This window comes from Phocoena sinus, chromosome 19, assembly GCF_008692025.1.
Source record: "Phocoena sinus isolate mPhoSin1 chromosome 19, mPhoSin1.pri, whole genome shotgun sequence".
Classification (NCBI taxonomy): domain Eukaryota; kingdom Metazoa; phylum Chordata; class Mammalia; order Artiodactyla; family Phocoenidae; genus Phocoena; species Phocoena sinus.
The window spans coordinates 56,699,783-56,721,143 of record NC_045781.1 but is presented as its reverse complement, the minus strand read 5'-3'; positions in this window follow the sequence as shown (position 1 = coordinate 56,721,143).

Here is a 21,361-nt window from a genome sequence, read left to right as displayed (position 1 = left end):
CAAATATCTGGGTGCTTCTCAGTCTTGTGGCGGAGTTTCTAGGTGGTGGGCTGGAGTCTCCTGTTTTTCTCAGGTTGTTCTGGGATCTACTGAGCTGTCTGTAAACGCGGTGACCGGCTACTGCATCGTCACACCCTCTCCATCTGTTCAGACATCCCAGCCATGGCAGGTGATAAGATGATACCCTCCAAGTATTTTACACAGACTGGGACTTAACACAGGGGATTCGGGGCTTCCAAAGTGCAGTGAAGAAGTAAAACCAGGAGTGAGGTGGAGTGATGGGAAAGGAGGGCTCAGCTGGAGTGAGCCGGGGCCTGACGGCAGGGAGTGGCACACACAGTAATCAGCAAGTGCAAAGGCCCTGAGGTGGCGGCAGGGGGCGGACTTCTGGGACCCACCAGGAGGCCAGGGTGCCTGGGGGTGGGGGGAGTAGAAAGCAGAGGAGACTGAGACAGTAGAGAAAGAGTGGGGAAAGGTGGGCAGGGGCCAGGTGATCCTGCCCGTCGGGTGGGACACAGGAAGTAGATTTTATCCTAAATGTGATGGTCGACTGTTGAAGGTTTTTGGCAAAGAAAATGGCTTGATCTGTGGGTGGTTTTAAAACACATCTGCAAATTCTTCGACGCCTCTTCTCCCAGAAGGGATGGGAGGTCTGTATGCCCCTCTCTGGAACCTGGGTGGGACTTTGAGGCTGTGTGAACAATAGGATGTGGTGGAAGTGAGGTGTGTGATATCCAGGGCCAGGGGAGCAAGGGGGCAACTTTTGTCTGCCTCTCTCGGGACACACGCCTTGAACCTGGAATGGCCTTGAAGGGGGTCGGCTCCTCAGAAGCCCCGTGCTGGAGAGGCCACGTGAAGAGGCCACATAAAGATCAGAGGGCCTGGAGCCCCCTTGACTCCGGCCCCCACTGTTCCAGGCTCCCAGCCCAGGGGCCAGACGTGTGAATGAAGGAGCCTGCAGAAGACCCCGCCCGGCCCCCGTGGCACCTCGACCACAGGAGAGAGCCTAGCTAGAGCCATTCCAGCCCAGCCCCGCTCGGGTTCCCCACCCACAGACACTGGGAAAAATAATAAAGCCACTGCATTTTGGCATAATTTGCTGTGCAGTAGATTACCCGAGAAAAGTCTGATTTACATTTTTCAAGGAAACTTTGTATTGAAATATAACCTCTGCACAGAGAAGTCCACAGACCAGCCCGAGGAGTTTTCTCAAAGGCAACGCGCCCTACAAGCAGCGTGCGGATCCAGACCCAGCAGCCCATCCCCCAGGAGTCCCTTGTGCCCGCTGCCGGTCACTGCCACCCTGCGATGGACTGAAAGTCCCTGTCCCCCAGATTCCTGTGTTGAAATCCTTACCCCAGCGTCATGGTGTCGGGCGGCGTGGCCTGTGGGAGGTGACCAGGCTGCTCTCCTCCCTCGGGGCGGCTGGGACACCGCGGTGTACGCGCTCCGTGGAACAACGGTGCAGCAGAGAGTGGTGCCTTGCGTGAACCCTGTGCAAACGGATCGTATGGGCCGCGCTCCTTTGACCCGGTGTCTTCACTCCGCGTCGCGTGTCTGCACTCACCCAGGTTGTTGCAGGGAGCCGTGCACAGCTCCTTCACCTCCATTGCTACGCGGCGACCCATCGTGTGGTCGGACCCGGGCTGTTTATTCCTGCTGCTGTTGAGGGACGTCACGGACTTGGTTCCAGTTTGCGTCCATCACCCGTAGGGCTGTAGTGAACGTCTGGGACGTGCCTTTTGGTGGGTGTACGTGTGCATTTCTATTGGACATTGTTTCCACGTCTCTTAACGCGTAGGAAACCATCCTGAATTTGGTGGCTTAAAACAATAACCGTTTTCTTCTTTCTCAGGATTCTGTGGATGGACTGGTCTCAACCGGGCAGTTCTTCCGCCCCGCGGTGCTCCAGGGCATCACCTGGGCTGCACGACCGAGCTGGCCTCTCTCCCAGCCGGCGCTGGGAGCCCAGCTGAAACTTTCGGTCAGAGTACCTCAGTTCTCCTCCCTGTGGCCTCGCCATGTGGTCCAGCTTCTAATGATAGGTGCCTGGATTCCAAGAGGAGGGAAGGAGAGGCTTCCAGCCTTTTTCGGACCTGGGCTCAGATGTCCCAGACCCTCATCCTATTGGGCAGAGCAGTGAGAGGCCCAGCCAGGCTCCAGAGAGGGAAATAAGGGCCATTTCTGGGTGGAGGACTGTCCCGCACCTCCAGGCTGGTGACGTTGTTGGGGACCACCTTTGGAGCTTATGAGTGAATTGTGGGTCGATCGGCACTCGGGCAGGACCGCTCCGGTCGCTGTGGGGAGTGGATCGTGTGTTCAGAGTGCACCAGGACTTAAGAATCCCCTCAGGGCCCTTCTCGCCTTGACCTCAACCTCCACACTAAAGGTCGGCCCTCTCGGGGCCCCTGGATGTGAGCGGAGAGCGAGTGAGAGTCCAGACCCCTGTGGCCTGCGTCCTGACCGGCGGCTGGAGAGGTGTGCTGAATTTGGTCCCCGGCTCCTGCCTCTGGCTTGGGTTCCCAAGGGCACGCCCTCCTCCGTAAATCAGACTCCTCCATAGAAACGGCCCACACTTTACCCCCAACCCAGATCCTGCAGTTCAACACCAGCGTGGGCATAAACTAACTCTCACGTTTGTCCAGCGTGGAGCACTTAGGCTGTTCGTCAGCGTGGGGCTTGGGGAACCTAGAACCGGGGGTGACCTAGGCGTCCCTCTCTAGGGGAACAGACTGGACCGCAGCAGTTTGTGCGTGTGGTAGGCTGCCGTGAAGCACTGAAACCGTGGAATGAAGCTGCTCACGGCAGCATGAGCAGATGTGAAGCACGTGACCCTCAGGACCAGGGCGGAGACAGTGTAGTGCCGTGAGGGTGAGCTCTGCCTCTGGAGCTATAATGCGAGGTTCAAATCCCCGCTCCCCCACTGACCGTGGCCTTGGGCAAGTTACTTACCTCCCTGGGTGTTTACATCCTCAAAAATATGCAGGAAGGTGGACTCACTGCACAGATGGCTGCCACTCGCCTTCCCCAAGGGCAGCCCCCAGAAACAGGACAGGGAGAGAGGGGCGCAGTTAGGATGCTGAGTGCTCGCCGGGAGTATGGAGAACCACTGCTTAGTGATGGGAGCTCAGACCTGCTGGAGATGGCACAGCAGAGCAGATTCACGCCTGTCGTCTTGGTCGTTTATCCAGCTTAGACGAAGATGGGCAAAGACGGTTTTGTTTTTAAAAAGATAGAGAAAGACACACAGGCCGGAGAACACCACGCAGAGCAGGACACAGAGAGACACAGGGAGAGGCCACGTGACGACGACAGAGGCGGAGACTGGAGTGAGGCGTCTGTATGCCGAGGATCACTGGTAACACCAGCGGCTGGGTGGGGGAGAGGCCTGGGATGCTTCCTCCCAAGCAGGCCAACCCTGTGCACACCTGGACTCCAGACTTCCTACCTCCGGGACTGTGAGGAAATCCATTTCTGTTGTTTTAAGACCCCCAGTTAGTGGTACTTTGTTATGGCAGTCCCAGGAAACTCACACAGGTTTAAGTATCTAATTGTTTGTATATATGTGTACTCGTTAAATAAAAGATATTTATAAATCATTGAGCAGTGAATTAAATTCATTACATTGTGTTGTTAAAAGAAATGATGTTATCTATACATTTTCTATGCTTGTAAAGAAAAAATCCAAGCCTACAGAGGGTTCCTCTTGTTTTAATTATTTCATTCCTTTAAACAACAAACAACGTGGCTAGAGTAAACAGAAATTTTCTTTGTGTGTGAAACAAACAGAAAGGGTAAACCATCCCACCAGCATGGAAACAGGGCTCAGCCTCTAGACAGAGTCATGGGTGTGGCAACGTCTGTGGAGTTTGGGGGTCTGCCCGTTTCGTGGGAAGGGAGTGGGGCCTTTTCCGAGAAACTCTCCCGGCGCACTCGGTCCCCAGGCAGCCACGCCAACCGCTCCCCAACTGGCTCAGGGTGCAAGCCGGGTTCGAGGGCTGCGCTGTCTCCCCGCAACCAGGAGCTCCCGCCCTGCAGGCAGGACTCTACTGCTTGTGACCCCATCTGTCCCTGAGTCTCGGGGCACTCCAGTCGGAACCTCCAGCGGTTGGCCCTTCTGTGTGGAGCAAACAGCATCCGTGTCTTTGAAAAACTCACCAGCGCTCCTGGAATTCCCCCACAGGCCTCTTGTCTGCAGTCTGGCCTGAAGGTGGGAAGGTTTCAGAAAATTCCAAGGAAATGACTGTTACTGTTAAGAGTCAGAAGTGGTGCTAACAGAGGCCTGTCTTCTTGCCTCGAAGACCAGGCCAGGCCACCCAAGCGGGATAGCCCAGGAGCACGGCCTGATGGAGCAAGACACAGGAACTCTTTGTATTGGGTCGGAATGATGGGGAATCGTCAGAGACCCCTGACGATTCTTTCCTGCTTGCTCTCTACTGGGTCCTGTTAGGTTCCTGAAATGGACTTGCAGTAAAACTAATGATTGCATAGCTATTCACCAGTTTCTAAAGCTGTTTCTGGGTATAATTATGAACATCACCATAGGGAAACAGAAAAGGGCACCAACATGTTCCAAGTCCATAGCACACCAGGCTCTTCTTTCAATTTTCCCAACTTGAGTCAGAATGACCCCATTTTGCATTTGGGGAAACTGAAGCTCAGAGAAGTTAAGGAGCTTGCCCAAGGCCACACAGTGAAGACAGGACTTGTCTGGGCTTTGAACCCAGGTCTCTTTGATTCACGGGCGGATTGCAGGTCCCAGAGACACGCGTCACAATCTCTCGCATTCCACACGCTCCTCTAGACCTTGCCGCCCTCCTCCCATCAAGGGTAGAGTTGGAGCGTGTCCCTTTGATTCTGGGCAGGCTCTGTGACCACCCCGACCAGAAGGGGACAGCAGAAGGGAGGGATGTGATTTCCGAGGCTCTGGGACACTCGTTCCTGGAACTCAACCACCATGCTCTGAGGAAGCGCAGGTAGCCTGTGAGAGCCCCACATGGAGAGGACCCAAGGTCCCCCGGCCCATAGCCCTGGCCGCGCTCTCCGCCACGTGGGGGGCTGCGCCATCTTGGAGGTGGGTCCTCCAGCCCCGTAACCTTCCCTGCTGAGCCCTTAGCCCAGGTCGCCTGCTGAATAAATGACTGTTGTCTTAGGCCGCTGCCTTTCAGGATGGTTTGTTACACTGGAAAAAAAGACTAAAGATGCAGAAGCCCACTCTACTCCAGTGCCCTCCACGGCCCCCAGTTGACTCTGTGGCCCTCTGCTCTGCATCGCGTTCTCCCAGGCAGAAGCAGGAGAAGCAGAAACCAAGGACAGAGGTCCCAGAAGGTTCGTGTCTGGAAGGTCGAGACCCACGAAAGTATCTTAACGTCAAAAGGAAAAGCACATTTAACTTCTGTTCTCAGCGAAAGCTGGATGAAGGAGAGAAAGGCTGGACGCTTGGGGCAGAGGGTTCTCCACCTGGAAACACATTTTCTCCCTCTCTCTGAATCTGATGACCCTGCATAAGGACACATGTTGTAAAAATGAGTTCCATATCATGGTACATTTGATTTGCGATCATTCCGTCTAGGTTAAGGTATCAGATTTATTTTTATATTAGGGCATCAGCTTCTAAAATGAATTTATGTATGTAAAACGTAAGGGTTAGGTATATTTTCCATCAGAGCTGTATTTTGGGTGGGCTTTGGCAAATATGTTTTTTAAAAATCAGGTGTTGGAATCAGGTAGCTATGAAAACAAGTGCCGTCTTTGCCCACGGCCGACACAGGTGGTCCCAGGGCAGAGGTCCCTGGAAGGGCACACATGGCGGTGGAGTGGAGTTTTCATAATCCTTTGATGGCAGCGGACTGCCCGTCTTGGGACTGCACCTCATTCCTGTGACACTAAGTCTTTATCCTCACAGGGCCCCTAATGGCCGGTCTGGACAACCTAGGGCTGGACAGCTGGGTCTGTTAGGCCGCAAACAAACACTCAGAAATAGCCACCCAGTTTTATTGGGCTGTCACCGTGTGTAGCCCTGTGGCACTGTGCCGAGAGCCTTGTGTTTCAAAAGGTGTTTCAATCGTCCTCATTTTCTTCGAGAGGAAACTGAGGCTCAGAGAGCCACACAGCTCGGAAACAGCAAGCCACCCCCAGAGCCTAACCGACTGAAACTGCAACTCTGTATCATAACAGGCCCTCCAGGTGACTCTGATGCACTCAGGGTTAGAACATGGGTTTCAGGAGTTGAGTCTTCACTGGAGGAAGCATCTGATTGTCCCCAGTACGGCCCTAGGTTGTCCCTTCCCAGGGCCTTGTAGTTTGCTATTCCTTAAATTCCTTACATGCCCTTCCATTAGCTAACCCCCTTCTTCCCCACAGCCCACACACGCTGTCACTCCACTGAGGATGCACTCGGCTGTACGTCACAGAAAAACTGGCTTCAGCAACGAGGAGGTGTACGTTCCTCACAGGAAGCATCTGCTGGTGGGTGGGCCAGGTCAGATGTGGCGTCTCAGTGCTGTCCTCTGTCACCGAGGACCCAGATTTCTCCATCCTCGTGCTCTGCCGTCTTCTGCACGTTGGTGCTTGCCTTCTCACCTCATGGTTATAAGATGGCTGCCATAGCTCAAACATCACATCCTTCCTCCCACATCCCAAAGAAGAAGGAAGGGGGCAAGTGGAAAAGACACTTTGCTTTTGTAAGGGAAGAGGAGCTTTCTAAGGAGCCCAGCCAAGGTATACAGCAGGGTGATTCATGTGATTCACGTCGCAGTCAAGAGCTCAGGTTCTGGAGACAGACTGGGTGCAAACCCCTGCTTCACCACGTACTGGTTGTGTGACTGTGGGCAAGTTATCCCACCCCCACCCTGTGCCTGCTTTCCCCTTTATAAAACGGGGCCAACTCTGGGGGGTTATGAGGATTAAGGGAGCAGGATGTGTGAAAGGCAGGCACAGGGTAAGCTGTCACTGCTGTCCTCGGCTTCATCGGCCTTCTTGTGACACAGAGATTGGTGTGCAAAGGGGCGCAGAGCAGAGGCGAGTTCCACACCACCTGCCACCCTGAGCTATCTCGCGTGGACTTTTATTTCAAGCGCGTGAGCGTGGGGCAGGAAAGCTCTGTTTGTGGCAGCCACTGTGCTGGGGTCTCTCTCGTAGCAGCTTTATGTGACTTGGAACTGAATGTGTGTTAAACCTGACCCCTCGTGCCCTTGCGCGAGAGGCAGCAGTTCACCCCAGGAAGGATTAGCCTGTCAAGGTAGGAGTGCAAAGAGAAAGGCTTCCACTTCCAAAACAGGCCCTTGGGGTCTGCGGCACCCTGATGGTCGGGAGACTTTGTTTCCTGCGTTCTAATCACCGCTCTTACACTTCAAGAGGCAAGACCCCCGAGGCGGGCTGTGGGGTCACCTGAGCCCAGGTAGCAGGGCTCCCTGCCCACACCCGAGGGCGAGCCAGGGAAGAGTGAAGAGCCCACCTGGCGTGGGACCAGGGTTCTCAGGGTCGACGCCCATGGGGTGCGGGGTGGTAGATGCAGTTGGAGAAGGCAGGGTCTGAGAACTTTGCGGCTGGTAGCAATGACCCTGGGTCGCTCACCCCATGCTTTTTACATGGAGCCACACATCCTCAGCAGAAAGGAGACAAGAGACCTCCGAGGCGGCTGAGAAAAGTGGTAGCCACAGTGTCTGAGTGTCTTGTGGGCCCTGAAACAAATGACTACAAACAGGATGACTTAAAACAACAGAAATTATCCTAGCGAAGGCCAGAAGTCTGCAATCAGGGTGTGCTCCCTCCAAAGGCTCTAGGGGAGGGAGGGTCCACCCCGCCTCTTCCGGATCCTGGTGGCTTCAGGCGTCCTCGGCTTCTGGCTGATGGCCAAGTCCCTGCCTCCATCCACACATGGCCTTCACTCTCCTCTCTGTCTCCTATAAGGACACTGTCACAGGATTTAGGGCCTACCCAAATCCACGGTGATCTCATCTTAAGATTTTTTTTTTCTTTCTTTTTAAAAATACATTTATTTATTTATTTATTTTTGGCCGCGTTGGGTCTTTGTTGCCGCGCATGGGCTTTCTCTAGTTGCGGCGAGCGGGGGCTGCTCTGCGCTGCGGTGCGCGGTCTTCTCATTGCGGTGGCTTCTCTTGTTGCGGAGCACGGGCTCTAGAGCACAGGCTCGGTAGTTGTGGCACACGTGGGCTCAGTAGTTGTGGCTCGCGGGCTCTAGAGCACAGGCTCAGTAGCTGTGGCGCAAGGGCTCAGTTGCTCTGCGGCATGTGGGATCTTCCTGGACCAGGGCTCAAACCTGTGTCCCCTGCTTTGGCAGGTGGATTCTTAACCACTGCGCCACTAGGGAAGTCCCCATCTCAAGATTCTTAACCTATACATGCAAAGACCCTTTCTCCAATTGAGGTCACCTTCCCAGGTTTCAGAGGTTACGACACAGACGTTTCTTTTTGGGGGCCACCACCAACCAGCAGTAGCCGTTCAAAGACCCACACCTGCACTGAGGTAGTGGCAGTTGTAGTGAGAAACTGTCCCATTTCATTTGCTCGGAAAGCAAAACTGGAGCGTGGAGCGGGGAGGAGAGGATGGAAGATGTGTTCTCGGGTGTGGGCTCGGCTGCTGCGATAAAGGTCCAGATGACGTGTGTCTAAACAAGGGAGAATGTAATTCTCGCCCATGGGCGGTGTCCCACACAGCGCGTGGGACTGAGAGGTTGGTCCACAGTGTCAGGGGACCAGAATTGCTGTCTTTCTGGTGTGTCTGCCAACCGTAGGCTGCTGCTTGCATATGCGTGATTCTCCCCACGAGCAAGCCTGCTTCTGGGCAGGGGAAGGACGCAAGGGCAGAGTCGAGGGGAGAGCACGCCCAGAGCTAGTGTTGAGGTTGGTGTACACGGGCACGGCCCGGGGGGTTCCCTCTGGTCGGCGTGTGTTTTGATTTCTCAGGGACTGTCTCTACTGCTTGTTCCCTGTTTGGACTGCAGCCCCAGGAACTTACGCACACCACTTGCACTCACATCCCATTGGCCAGCACCTGGTCATGTGACCACAGCTAGCTGCAAGGTAGCCTGGAAGCGTATTCTTTATTGGAGGTGGCCATTTGCTGGGTGGAAAATTCGATTACCGTGAAAGAAGAGGGAAATGAGATACTGGTTGCCAGTGACCGTCTCTGCAAAGGAGGGGACTGGCATTCTGGGGACAGGCTCAGCTTTTCCTGACTCTTCGGCTGCCTGGGAATTGCTGGAGGAAGGCTGATGGGTCTTTGTCTGGGAAAGCCCTAGATCTTTATGGTGTCCTGGATCCTTGGGCACAGCAGCTGTGGGCCATCGCTGGCTTAGCTTTGTTCCGTGTGCACTGGCTGACACCCCCAGCATGGCAAGGGTCCAGCTCTGTCCTTTGAGATGTTGACCCGCTCCCTGCCTGTGAGCGTGAGGGGAAGTGCACTGAGTGTACACGTAGATGCCAGGCACTGCCCTAGGCGTTTCCCCGCGCATTATGGTTAGTTGAGAAGCCGTAGGAGCTTCTGGCCAAAGCCCTCTGCAAAATGGGATGCAGACGTTCTGCCAGAGTAGCTTATCCAAGGCCTTTGGGGGCCTGCCGGCAGCTCCCAGTGCAGTTCTCCTCTAGGATGTTATGCAGCCCAGCAGGTTCAGTGACGTTACTGTCCACAGGAAGATGAGGCTACCTCCTTTCCTTGGCAATGTCGCACTTGCATTGTTTGTTTCGGAGCTTCCTGCCGGACCCCAAAACCAAACACCCTCCATCCTACTGTCTCTGAGGCTCAGTGAGAATGGAAAATGAAATTGCCCTTTGTGAGAGACGGAGCGTTTCCTTCGTCGTCCTATTCCAGCTCACCCCTTCATTCGTTCATTCAGTAACAAGAGCCACTTACTGAGTCCCTTCCAGGGGCCAGGCCCTGGGCCAGAATTTGCCAGACATCCTCTCCATGGCCAGTCAGTGTGTGACATCGTGGCTAGACAGACACAGGTGCAACAATATAATACATACCATCGTGTTAAAGAGTGCGGATTGTCCAAAAATGATATGAAAGTGGGTCCAGCCTCACTAGGGCTCTTGGGGAAATGCAAATAAAAAATTCAACGAGCCCCACCTCTGGATATATTTCCAAAAGACTTGATGGCAGTGTTTTGAAGAGCTATTTGCACACCCATGTTTATAGCAGCACTATTCACAATAGCCGAGAGGTGGAAGCAGCCCCAGCGTCCATCAACGAACGGACGGATAGACAGATGTCCGTCCGCACCGTGGGATATTATTCAGCCGTAAAGAGGAAGGAGGTTCTCACATGTGCGACAACATAGATGAACCCTGAGGGCATTACGCTAAGTGAAATGAGCCAGTCACAAAAGGGCAAATACTGTAGGATTCCACTTATACGAGGTCCCTAGAGTACCCCATTCGTAGAGATGGAAAGTACCGTGGCGGGTGCCGGTAGGGGAGATGGGAGTTCAATGGGGTTTCAGTCTGGAAGGACGAAAAAGTTAAGGAGGTCTGTTTCACAAGAACGTGAATGTTATTAATACCCCTCAACTGTACACTTAAAAACGGTTAAGATGGTATGTTCTGTGTTTTTTTTACTACAATTACAAAAGAAAAACCAAGTTAACATTTTTTACCCATTGGATTACATATGTTAATGGTGGGAGTGTCAATCACTAAACTCTCTAGGGAAAGTAATCACGTCCTTAACATTTTAAATTCACGTTTCGTTTGATGCCCCAGTCCCTCACTTGGAAATCTCCAGAAACAAAGAAGGTGGCTGGTTGGCGTAAATAAGGTCCTTGGAGTCCATCGGCCCTGTGCCCGGCACTCAAGACGTAGCTGTGGCTACACCTGTTGCAGTGACAAGGTAGTGATGAGAGGGTCCTCCTGCCCCCACCCCGCGGGCAAGGGTCTCCAGAGCAACAGAACGAATCGGATAAATATATAGGAGAGATACATTATACATAAGGGATATAGAAAGAGATGTGCTTCAGGGAATTGGCTCATGCCATTGCAGAGACCAGCAAGTCTGAAACCTGTAGGGCAGGCCGGAAACTCAGGCAGGAGTTGATGCTGCTGTCTTGAGGCAGAATTTCTTCTTCTCTGGGAAACCTCACTTTTGCTCTTAAGGCCGTCACCTGATTGGATGAGGCCCACCCACATGATCCAGGGTCTCCTCTTAAAGCCAATTGACTGTGGATTCTGTCCACATCTCCCAGACACCTTTGGAGCAACACCTAGATGAGTGGTTGAATAACTGGGTGCTACAGCCTGGCCAAGTCCACACGTAAACCAGACCATTGCAGGGGCAGATCACACTGTGCTTGGCTGGGTCCCTCTTTCCCTGCAGACCCCGGGCTCTGGGGACCAGGCAGGGCTGTGAGCAGCTCTGGTTGGTTCTATTTGCTCAGCCCATCCAGTCAGAATTATCTTAAGGGATTGGCTGAAACACTGAGGTTTTAACCAATCATTCTCCATGTCCGAGTCTGTCAATTTGACCAAAAAAAAGATCCGAGTCTCCACCATTTGTTGGCCTTTCTGCCACCAGGCAATTTGACATGTGGACAGCCTTCGCATTAAAGGTGGACCCTGCCCATGGGTTGGTGGTGGGGCCATCACGCAGATGCAGGAAGCGAGAATAACCATAGCAGTGCTTCCTGAGCACTTACTATGCACCAGGAGGCTTTAACCACTTTACAAGTATTAACTCCTTTAATTATACAGCTAGATGCTGTGATTACACCCACTTTACAGATGAGGAAACTGAGGCCCCCAAAGGCTAAGTTACCTGCTCAGGGTCATGTGGCTAATACATGGAGGAGTCAGGATTCAAACCCAGATTCTCTGGTTCCAGAATACATTCTCCTGAGCCTGTAGCATGTGCCATCCTAGGATGTCACTATCTGTCCATTTGTCAGACTTCGGAGGTGACAGCTGTGGGCAGGACACACATCTAGGAGTCTCAGCCCCAACCCAAAGTTCCTCTTTGGACAAACACAAACTTCGTTTCTCTCTTAAGGATGCATCTCCTTATCCAAAGCAGGACTTAATCTCCCCCGTCTCTTCTCTGGAATGTTTCGAGAATTTGTGTCTGTCAAACGCTTTGGAGAAACATGAAAAGAATTTTTTAAATGCCAGTTCTTCTTCTTTTTTTTTTTTTTTTTTAAATCAATTATAGATTTGCCTTTGGGGGTAACCCTATAACAACCTAAAGTCCCAAACTCTCATCCCACTGGAGCGAACAAAAATAATCGCTCCGTTAGGTTTTCAGCGATCGCTTAGGATTTCATATTCACAGGCACCAAGGAGAGAAGCGGGATCTGGGGAGGAGTTCTGGAGCCTCGAGCCCTGCGCGTTCCCGACTCGGAGCTGCACGGCCGCAGAACCAGCTTGAGTGTTTGCAAGCAGCGTTTGCACAGGCAAAGCACTTCTGACAGGTCCTCTTGAGGGGTCTGGTAACTAGACGCTCTGCAAACTGGAAGAAATTAGCCCCGACCACAGACCATCCAACAGATCCATACTTAATAATACTTCCCAAATGTGTGAAGCACTTAGTTTTAGAATAACAGGAAGACGGGAATCGCCTGGAACCGCAGATTTGAATTTCATCCTGGCTGTCACATCCTCCCGGGAAGCCCTGCTTTCTCTGGCCAGTGAAGAGTGGCGGGCACGGCCCCATCCAGCCGCCCAGCGTTCCCCCACCTTGGGGCTGGCATGTCTCAGGGAGGGTGACATCCCCGTGCCTTGCGTCCTGGCCTGGTGTGCTTGCGTAAGGCGCCCATGATCCAGCCAGGCCCGGAAACGTGAGCGCCTCCACGGGGTCCACCGGGCCACGGAAACCACCACAGAATCGCTGCCTTCCTTCTGCTCTGCTCCGTAGAGCTGCCCGCCTCGTGGCAGCTCCAGGAGGCCCTTCTGACAAGAGAGCATTGTGACTGGGGTCTGACCCCTCCCTGTCACAAAGGGGCCTTTCACGGCTGTGATCTGGGGGGTGGGGTGGGGACCGCACACCCTCTCTTCAGCCAGCTCTGGGCACGGCAGCCCCGGCTCACCGAGCGGTATCTGGAACCAGCCCTCATCTGGAATCAGACCCTTTATTTGATTTCCAACAAGGAGCCCTCCTGACGGCGGCAAACTTGTTTGTCCAGGAGAGAAGTGGTTGGCTGTTTACTGCAACAGAGATGATACAGGAGGCTCACAGATCCCGCTGTCTGAAAAGCGATTTCCTTCTCTAAGAAAGGCTCCATTTGGATGGATGGATGGATTTACGGTGTCAGCGGTTTCGGAAGGATACAAAAGAGATGGACGGCCCCGATACGTGCAGGGAGCTTGGCGCCTTGGGGAAAGGATGGGAGGGAAGGAAACTTCGCGCTCTGTCCTTCGGGCCCTTGGAGTATTGACCCACCTGAACAAATAGCTAATTCACAAATGTCTGCATCCTGCAAAAGGCGTCTCAGAGAGGGAGGGTGGGCGTGGACCTCGGCTGGGCGCGTGGAGAGCACGGCGCGCTGTGCGTGTGCCCGTGCTGGGGCTCTCAGATGTAATTGCTTTCAGCAGAACACGGCCCTGCTGTGTAATTAAGCCGAGGGGGCTGCGGGCTCCCAGAGTTTAAGTGATTTCATGTGCATCTGGTGATGATGCCGCTCTCCTTGGATAAAAGCGCTGCTTTATTTTCACCTACAAAATGGTTCCCAGAGAGGACTGGGCGGCAGCAGCGCCTGCCCACCTCGGCGCTGGGGCTGGCAGCTCCTTCCCGGTGGTGCTGCCCGTGGGGAGATCAGGCAGAGGAGACGCGGGGGCTCCCGCCACCCTTCGCCGGGAAGACCGCACCGGCCCCGCGTCGATCTGGATGGACTGGGCCGGCGTGTTCCTCCTTGCGGGACACGCTCGTCAAAGCCAAGGTTTTATTGCTGGAGACATGAGTGTCCCTGCTCTTTGACCCACCTCTATTTTTATCATTAAAAATGATCAAAATGACCCAAAATGTAAGTAAAGGAAAGCCGGGCAGGAGGGAGACTGCCAGAGTGTGACGCAGCTTTATCCCTTCAGCCCAGGAAACCCACAGAGAGAACGATGGGTCAAGAGAGATTTTGAAATGGGATGGGCACCCTGACCAGGCATCTGGGGCTGGGGGAAGAGCATGGACCGGCTTCTATCCCTACCTAAAGAAGTCTAACCCACGGTTCAGAATGTTTTCATTTTCAAGATAATTTTCAAAAAATTATTCTGTTTCCCCTCGTCGTCTGATAATGCCCTCTGGCTCTGTGGCCTCAGGCAAATTAACTTCTCTGAGCCATTTCATTTTTTTAATGTGTAAAATAGGATAATAATACCTACCTTCTCTGGGGGAGTTGTTGCAAGGATGGAATATGTGTCATGAGGTATAAATCTATTGACCTGGTAAGAATGGCAATAACGTATTGTTAAATGAGAAAGGAAAATCGCGTGACAATAGCAGATACTCGTATGGCATGCACTAGGCACTGTATACGATCCCCACAACGATACTGTGAGGCAGGTACTATTATTAATCCCATTTGGTAGTTGAGGAAACACAGAGAAGCCAAGCAACCTGCCCCACAACACACAGCTGTAAGTGGCCTAGCCAGGATCTGAGCCCTAAACCACTGTAGTGCCCCACCTCGACTCTGTAAACACAAACCTCAATAAAATGCCATATGTTTATGTCAACGTGGAGAAAAATGTGAGAGGACGCAGCCGGACACGCGATCCACGCAGAAGCAGAAGTGGGGGTGAGAACACAGCTGGGAACGGGGAGGTTATTCATTGTTCGTGTGAATAGTCTTCCGTTAGTTGTAATTTTAAAGATGAATTTAATAAAGCACTTTTTGAAAAGACAGTGAGGCTTTGCCTGACTTCTCAAGTCTTTGAGTCTTTGTTTGGCATCGTTATGACACTGGTACAGACAGCACAGGGGCTGTTTTGCCATCAGAGTTGGTTGTCAGAACAACAATGGTATGGGCTTAGCGTTACCAGGATCTGGCCTGAGTTTCTTTGCTTCTGGCTCAACCATCCCAGTCCTCGGCAGGGAAAGGGCCCAGTGGCTGTTCCATTAAGACTCGGCGTGGGGGCTTCCCTGGTGGCGCAGTGGTTGACAGGCCGCCTGCCGATACAGGGGACGCGGGTTCGTGCCCCGGTCCGGGGAGATCCCACGTGCCGCGGAGCGGCTGGGCCCGTGAGCCGTGGCCGCTGAGCCTGCGCGTCCGGAGCCTGTGCTCCGCAACGGGAGAGGCCACGACAGTGAGAGGCCCGCGTACCGCAAAAAAAAAAAAAAAAAAAAAAGACTCGGCGTGTGCGCCCAGCAGCACTGCAGCTCCAGTGGGGAGACAGAGCAAACTGCTGATAAACGTCAGCTCTCCAGGGATTTTGTGTCATTTCCCAGTGAAATCTCCCAAAGGGCAGCCTTTTCTCTAACTGAGGCTGCTTACCCTCGCTAAGACGGCGAGGTCTCCGTTCTTTGTGGTGCCGTGCATGAAATGAGCAACTCCCTTGAGTTTTGTGAGCTGGGGTTCAGGATTCTTGGTCTCCTGGTGTCTCAGCTTGGACCCCTAAGAAGCAGAGCCTGCGCCGGGAGCTGGGCGGGGTGGGTTACTTGGGCGGGGGGATCCTGGGCAGTAGGTATGAGGGAGTGTGGAGACTGGAACAGGGAAGGAATGAAGGCTGCCTTAACGCACGAGGAGCAAGCGTGGTTCCACTGGAGACCCCCGAGAAACCTGGCGGACTCACCTCGCCCCCTGGACGCAGGAGGGCTGGGGCGATTGTGCACAGCCCACTGGTTGAGGGGCACCCCGGGCATCAGCCTCCCCGCACTTTGCAGCTGCTCCTGTACAGGGCTGAGCAACCCCCTTGGGGACAGAGAAAGCCCCCGCCCTGCCCCCTCCAGGTGGGTCAGATGAGGCACAGGTGTTTGAGGTGGGTCGTTTTCAGGGAGCTGGGTAGTGTACCTGCGGCTGCAGGTACAGTCAGGTGGGCCAAAAGGATTTGGGCCGATTAATCAACCACCACCCGCCCTCCCATGTATTCATACGTAAAAGATGCTGGTTCATTGAAAACCTTCTCTCACTCCTACTGCCTCGGTCTTCAGGGAATAAAAGTACTGCTAAATCTCTAAGGAGTATTATCATTAAAATTACTAATAATGTACCTGTAATAGAGTTGGATTAAAATTAAGAGACGCATTATAGCAGTTGCTAAAATCAGCGCTTCTCAAATTTTAATCTGCACATGGATCAGCCAGGAATCTTGTTTAAAATGCAGATTCTAATCCAGTAGGTCTGGGGTTGGGTTAAGATTCTGTATTTCTTACCAGCTCCCGGGTGTCACGGCTGCTGGTGTGTGGATCACACTTTGAGTAGCAAGGGTTTAAATGAGTTAAAAGTTTCTCTTTCATGAAAATCCTGCGAGACAGTCTGGGCCAGTATGCTTTTCTCTATGTAGTGTTCAGGGACCAGGCTCCTCCCATCTTGTTGCTGTAATGTGAGCAACCTCCACTCTGAAGGTCCAGTCGATAGCCCAAGATGGCTGCTTCAATTCCAGCCATCTCACCTACATTCCAGTTAGCAGGAGAGAAGGGAATGAAGAGGGGCCAAGTAGTTGTGGTTTTATAAGTTTAAGCTTTTTGTAGATCCACATGCATTTGTAATGAACAATAAATAGAAATGTCATGAACCCTTCACCTAGTTTACCCCAATGGCAACACCTTGAAAAGCAATATTACAATATCACGATCAGGATATTGACATTGATATAATCCTCCAATCTAATTCAGATTTCTGCAGTTTTACGTGTGTGTGTATGTAGTTCTGTGCAATTTTATCACCTGTGTATGGTTGTGTATCCACTGCAGTCAAGATACAGAACAGTTCCATCACCATAAGTATCTCCTGTTGCCCTTTTATAGCCACACCCACATCCCTCCCACCTACATCTCTGGTCCTTAACTTCTGGTTGCCAGGTGCAAACGATTTTGGCCAGGGTTCTTTTTCTTTTTTTCCTTTTAGTAAATTTATTTATTTATTTTTGGCTGCGTTGGGTCTTTGTTGCTGCGCACGGGCTTTCTCTAGTTGCGGCGAGCGGGGGCTACTCTTCATTGCCAGTGCATGACTTCTCATTGCAGCGGCTTCTCTTGTTGTGGAGCACGGGCTCCAGGCACGGGAGCTTCAGTAGTAGCTGTGGGTCGCAGGCTCTGTAGGTGTGGCTCACAGGCTCTAGAGCGCAGGCTCAGTAGTTGTGGCGCACGGGCTTAGTTGCTCCGCGGCATGTGGGATCTTCCCTGACCAGGTCTCGAACCGTGTCCCCTGCATCGGCAGGCGAATTCTTAACCACTACGCCTGGGAAGCCTTTGGCCAGCGTTCTTGATTCCTATCAGCATGGTAGTTTTTTCTGTTCTTGAACTCCGTGTAATGGAATCACAGAGCACGTACTCTGTGTCCACCTGCTTTTTGTCAGCACACTTTCGAGCTTCATCCTTCATGCCGTGTGCATCAGGAAGGTTTTTGGTTTTTGTTTTGTAATTGCCTCTCATTCCATTACTTAAATAAACTGTAATGTGTATGTCCATTCACCTGTTGAGTCATTTGGCTTGCTTCCACTTTTTGGCTATTATGAATAAAGCTGCTGTACAAATTTGCATACTTGCCCTTTTAGGGACATCTGTTTTCAGTTATTTTGGGTAAATGTTCAGGAATGGAATTGCTGGGTTGAAAGGTAGACATATGTCCTACTCAATAAGACACTACCAAGCTGGTTTCCAAAGTGGTTGCATTTGGCGTTGTCAGTGGATTTAATTTTAGCTCTCTGGCGTGTGCAGTGCTATCTCACTATGGTATGGATTTGCATTGCTGATGGCTAATTATGTTGAGCATCTTTCCATGTGATAAATGGCCATTTGTATATCTTCTTCTATGAAGTGTCTGTTCAAATAGTTTGTGCATCCTAAACCTTGAATTATCTTTTTTTATTACTGAGTTGTAGGAGTCCCTGTATTCCGGATGTGATCCTTCATTAGACATATGTTTTGCAAGTATTTTCTCGCAATCTGTAGCTTCCCTATTCATTTTCTTAATGGTGTCTCTTAAAGAGCAAAGGTTTTAAACTTTGGCGCAGCACAGTTTAGCAATTTTTAATTTAGTTAGTGCTTTTTGCGTTCTCTCTAATAAATTGTATGTTATCTATGCATCTTGGCTATGTTTAGGTATACGATTCATCTCAAATTTTTGTGTGTGGTGTCAGAGAGGTGTCAAGTTCATTTCTTCTCCCTAAGGATATCTAGTTGTTCCAGCAGCATTTGTTAAAAGGATCATCCTTTCCCCCACTGAATTAATAATAATTATTGATATTGATAGTTTGTGTTTTCTCTATTTTTTGCTTGATCACTTGAGTTAGAGGCTTATCAATTGTATTAATCTTTTCAAAGAAACAACTTTTGCCTTTTAATTTTTTTCTGTTACTGAAATATTTTTATCTCCTTGATGTCTGCTCTTTATTATTTCAGTCTTCTTACTTTTACTTACTTATTCTTCTTTTTGTAGCTTTCTAACTTGGTTGTTTAGACCACTAACTTCAAACTTTTCTTCTTTACCAACAAACATAGGCATCAAACCTATCCCTTTCTCTCTAAGGATCACTTTAACTGAGTGCTGCAAATCATAATATGCTTTGCTTTCATCGTCATTCATTACAAAATATTTCAGAATTTCCCCTGTGATTTGTTCTGTGACACATGGGTTCTTTTGAAGTGTGTTCCTTAATTTCCAAGTATTTGGGGATTTTTTCCAGACGTCTCATTGTGTTTATTTCTCATTTAGTGCCACTGTGGTCGGAGGATACATTCTGTGTGTCAGTCCTCTACAATGGATGGCAACTTGTTTCATGGTCCAGCATGTGGTCTGTCTTGGTGAACATTTCACGTGCTCTCATTCTACAGCTGTTGAGTGAATATTCTGTACATTCAATTAGGTCAAGGTGGCTCAGAGCTTTTATATTTGTACTGATTTCTTTTGTCTACTCATTCTTTCTGTTACTGAGAATGAGATTTTAAAATCCCCAATTATGACCGTGGATTTTTTTTGGTTTTGCCTTTTTTATTTACTGTATAATTTTGCTTAATGATATTTTGAAGCTCTGTCCTTAAATGCATAGACATTTACCTATTCACTTAGATTTATATATATTTATTAATCACTATATATACAATACATAATCTATACATGTATGTCTATACCATGTATACATATATACCACATGTAAATGTATATACAGCATAAATACTGTATATATAAATATTGACACAGTAGGTATATATTTATATGTGTGTATATATGCATATACGTGTGTGTGTATGTTATGTGTGTATATATACCTATATATACGTATATATGGCTTACTCTCATCTCTGTGGCCCACCTGTCCAGTTTCAGCACCTCCTCCCCCTGCATAGGTAACCACTCTTATTCTTGCAGAGTTCCTTTACGCAGATATGTGTGATACTTTTCTCCCTACGCGCTGTCGCGATGTGACGTGGCCAGCATGATAGGTCTTGGCGCTGCTTTCATGTCAGTCCATGACCGCTTCCTTGTGACGGCTTGTGTCACCAGCCCCACTGAGGGACCTTTGGCTGGTTACAGTCACCGCCTGTCACAGCGCTGCCTCTCTGTCCTGCTTCCAGCTCCCTCACTGCCCCTTGGTCCGCTCGCCACACACCTGCCCAGGAAGTGGGCAGGCAAACAGAGCTCCCCGTCTCCTCCAGAGGTGAGGCGGGGGACTGTACGCACCCCACGTTTAGCACTTCCTTCTCTCACAGATGTGGGCCCCCCCATCCAGGAGGCTCTGCCTTAGCGCACCCCCACCCCTTCCGGTGCATGAAGCTCTACCCCCCAGCGGCCAATGAACAATGTTTGTGTAAGAAGTCCTTTTATGCAAACACCCTGAAACCGGCGATGGTATTTTGCAGCTACTGCTTCTGTCTTGGGCACTATAGTCTAGTGATCAAAAGCCTGGCCCCAGCTCTGCCACCAGCTTGCTGGGTGCCATCGGTAGTACTCGGCTGTGGGACACTGGGATGGTAACAGCTGGCACGTGAGGGGTTGCTTGTCCTCTTAAGAGCACTGCATATTTCATCCCTTTTACCTGACCGGTCACACCACTTTCTCCGTGGGTCTTTCTGAGGCACAGAGAGGTTAAGTTTTTTGCCCAAGGTCACACAGCTCAGTAGAGCTAGGGTTTAATCCCAGCAACCTGGTTTCAGGCTATTAGGACGGTTAAACCTGTCAGGGAACAGAAAGCATTTAGACAAGGACCTGGTGCACAGTATGGGCTCATTAAGTATTAGCTCTTGTCATCATTACTCACCCAAGGAATTGGAATGTGGCTAGCATTGCCTGGGTTAAAGAGGAGGCAGAACTGGAAAATCCCAGGCACACTTGGAAAAGCCAGACGTTCACATTCACCCCATACAACTTTGAAACGCACTAGGTCCACGGGGCGGAGCGGGGAAGAACAGCTGCTGCTGACATCAGGTGGGGAGCACCGGTGAGGGGGTGAACCTGGGTCACCCAGTTATTGAAAGCCAAGCTGAAGCCTCACTTCCCATCCATCGTGCTAGTGCAGGACACCGTCAACATGAAATGTGCAAATGATTTAGAGTCCCTTTGCTTTTCTCTGCGGCAGAGAGAGAACCAAAGAAGTTAGCGAACTTGTTTTGGCAGAGGAAAAAACATAAAACGCCCAGACCACAGAATTCTCAAAAATATTGCTAAGCACTGATTTCGCTAACATGTTAGACAGCCTTTCGGAGCTAGGCAGACCTGTGCCTCGGCTGGAAGCGGTTCCCGAAAGCCGTGTGATCCCAGATCCACCCTGGGCATGTGGGGATGATGAGGAAATCAGCTCCGGCCTTCCCTTCCCATCCAGCCAAGTCGAGCGGGGCATTCCCGAGTGCATGAGCCCAGGACCCACCCGGAAGATGCCGCTGGCCTGCAAAAGTCCCAGCCCGCCCGCCCTGCCCTCCTGAATTACATGCCCTCGACACATTGTCAGACCAAACCCACTCCCCAGGTCAAAGTCACAGACCCAGAAAGACAACTTCAGGGTGCGACAGAGCTCCCTGTTGGCACGTCCCGCCCTCGTTCAAGGTCAGCATCTCTATCGAAAACAGGCTAAATAACGAGGCAGATAGGATAGCATCCCTGTTAAGAAGGTAATGAGTCACAAATGCTATTTCGATGGTTTTCTTTGAAAGACATACACACAACCAAACCAATTTTAATTAAAGATCTTGTCTTTGTAATCAGGCAGCCACAAATGAAGGCAAAACTGCTTTCATGTGGAATAATGTACACGGAGCCGAACAAGTTTTC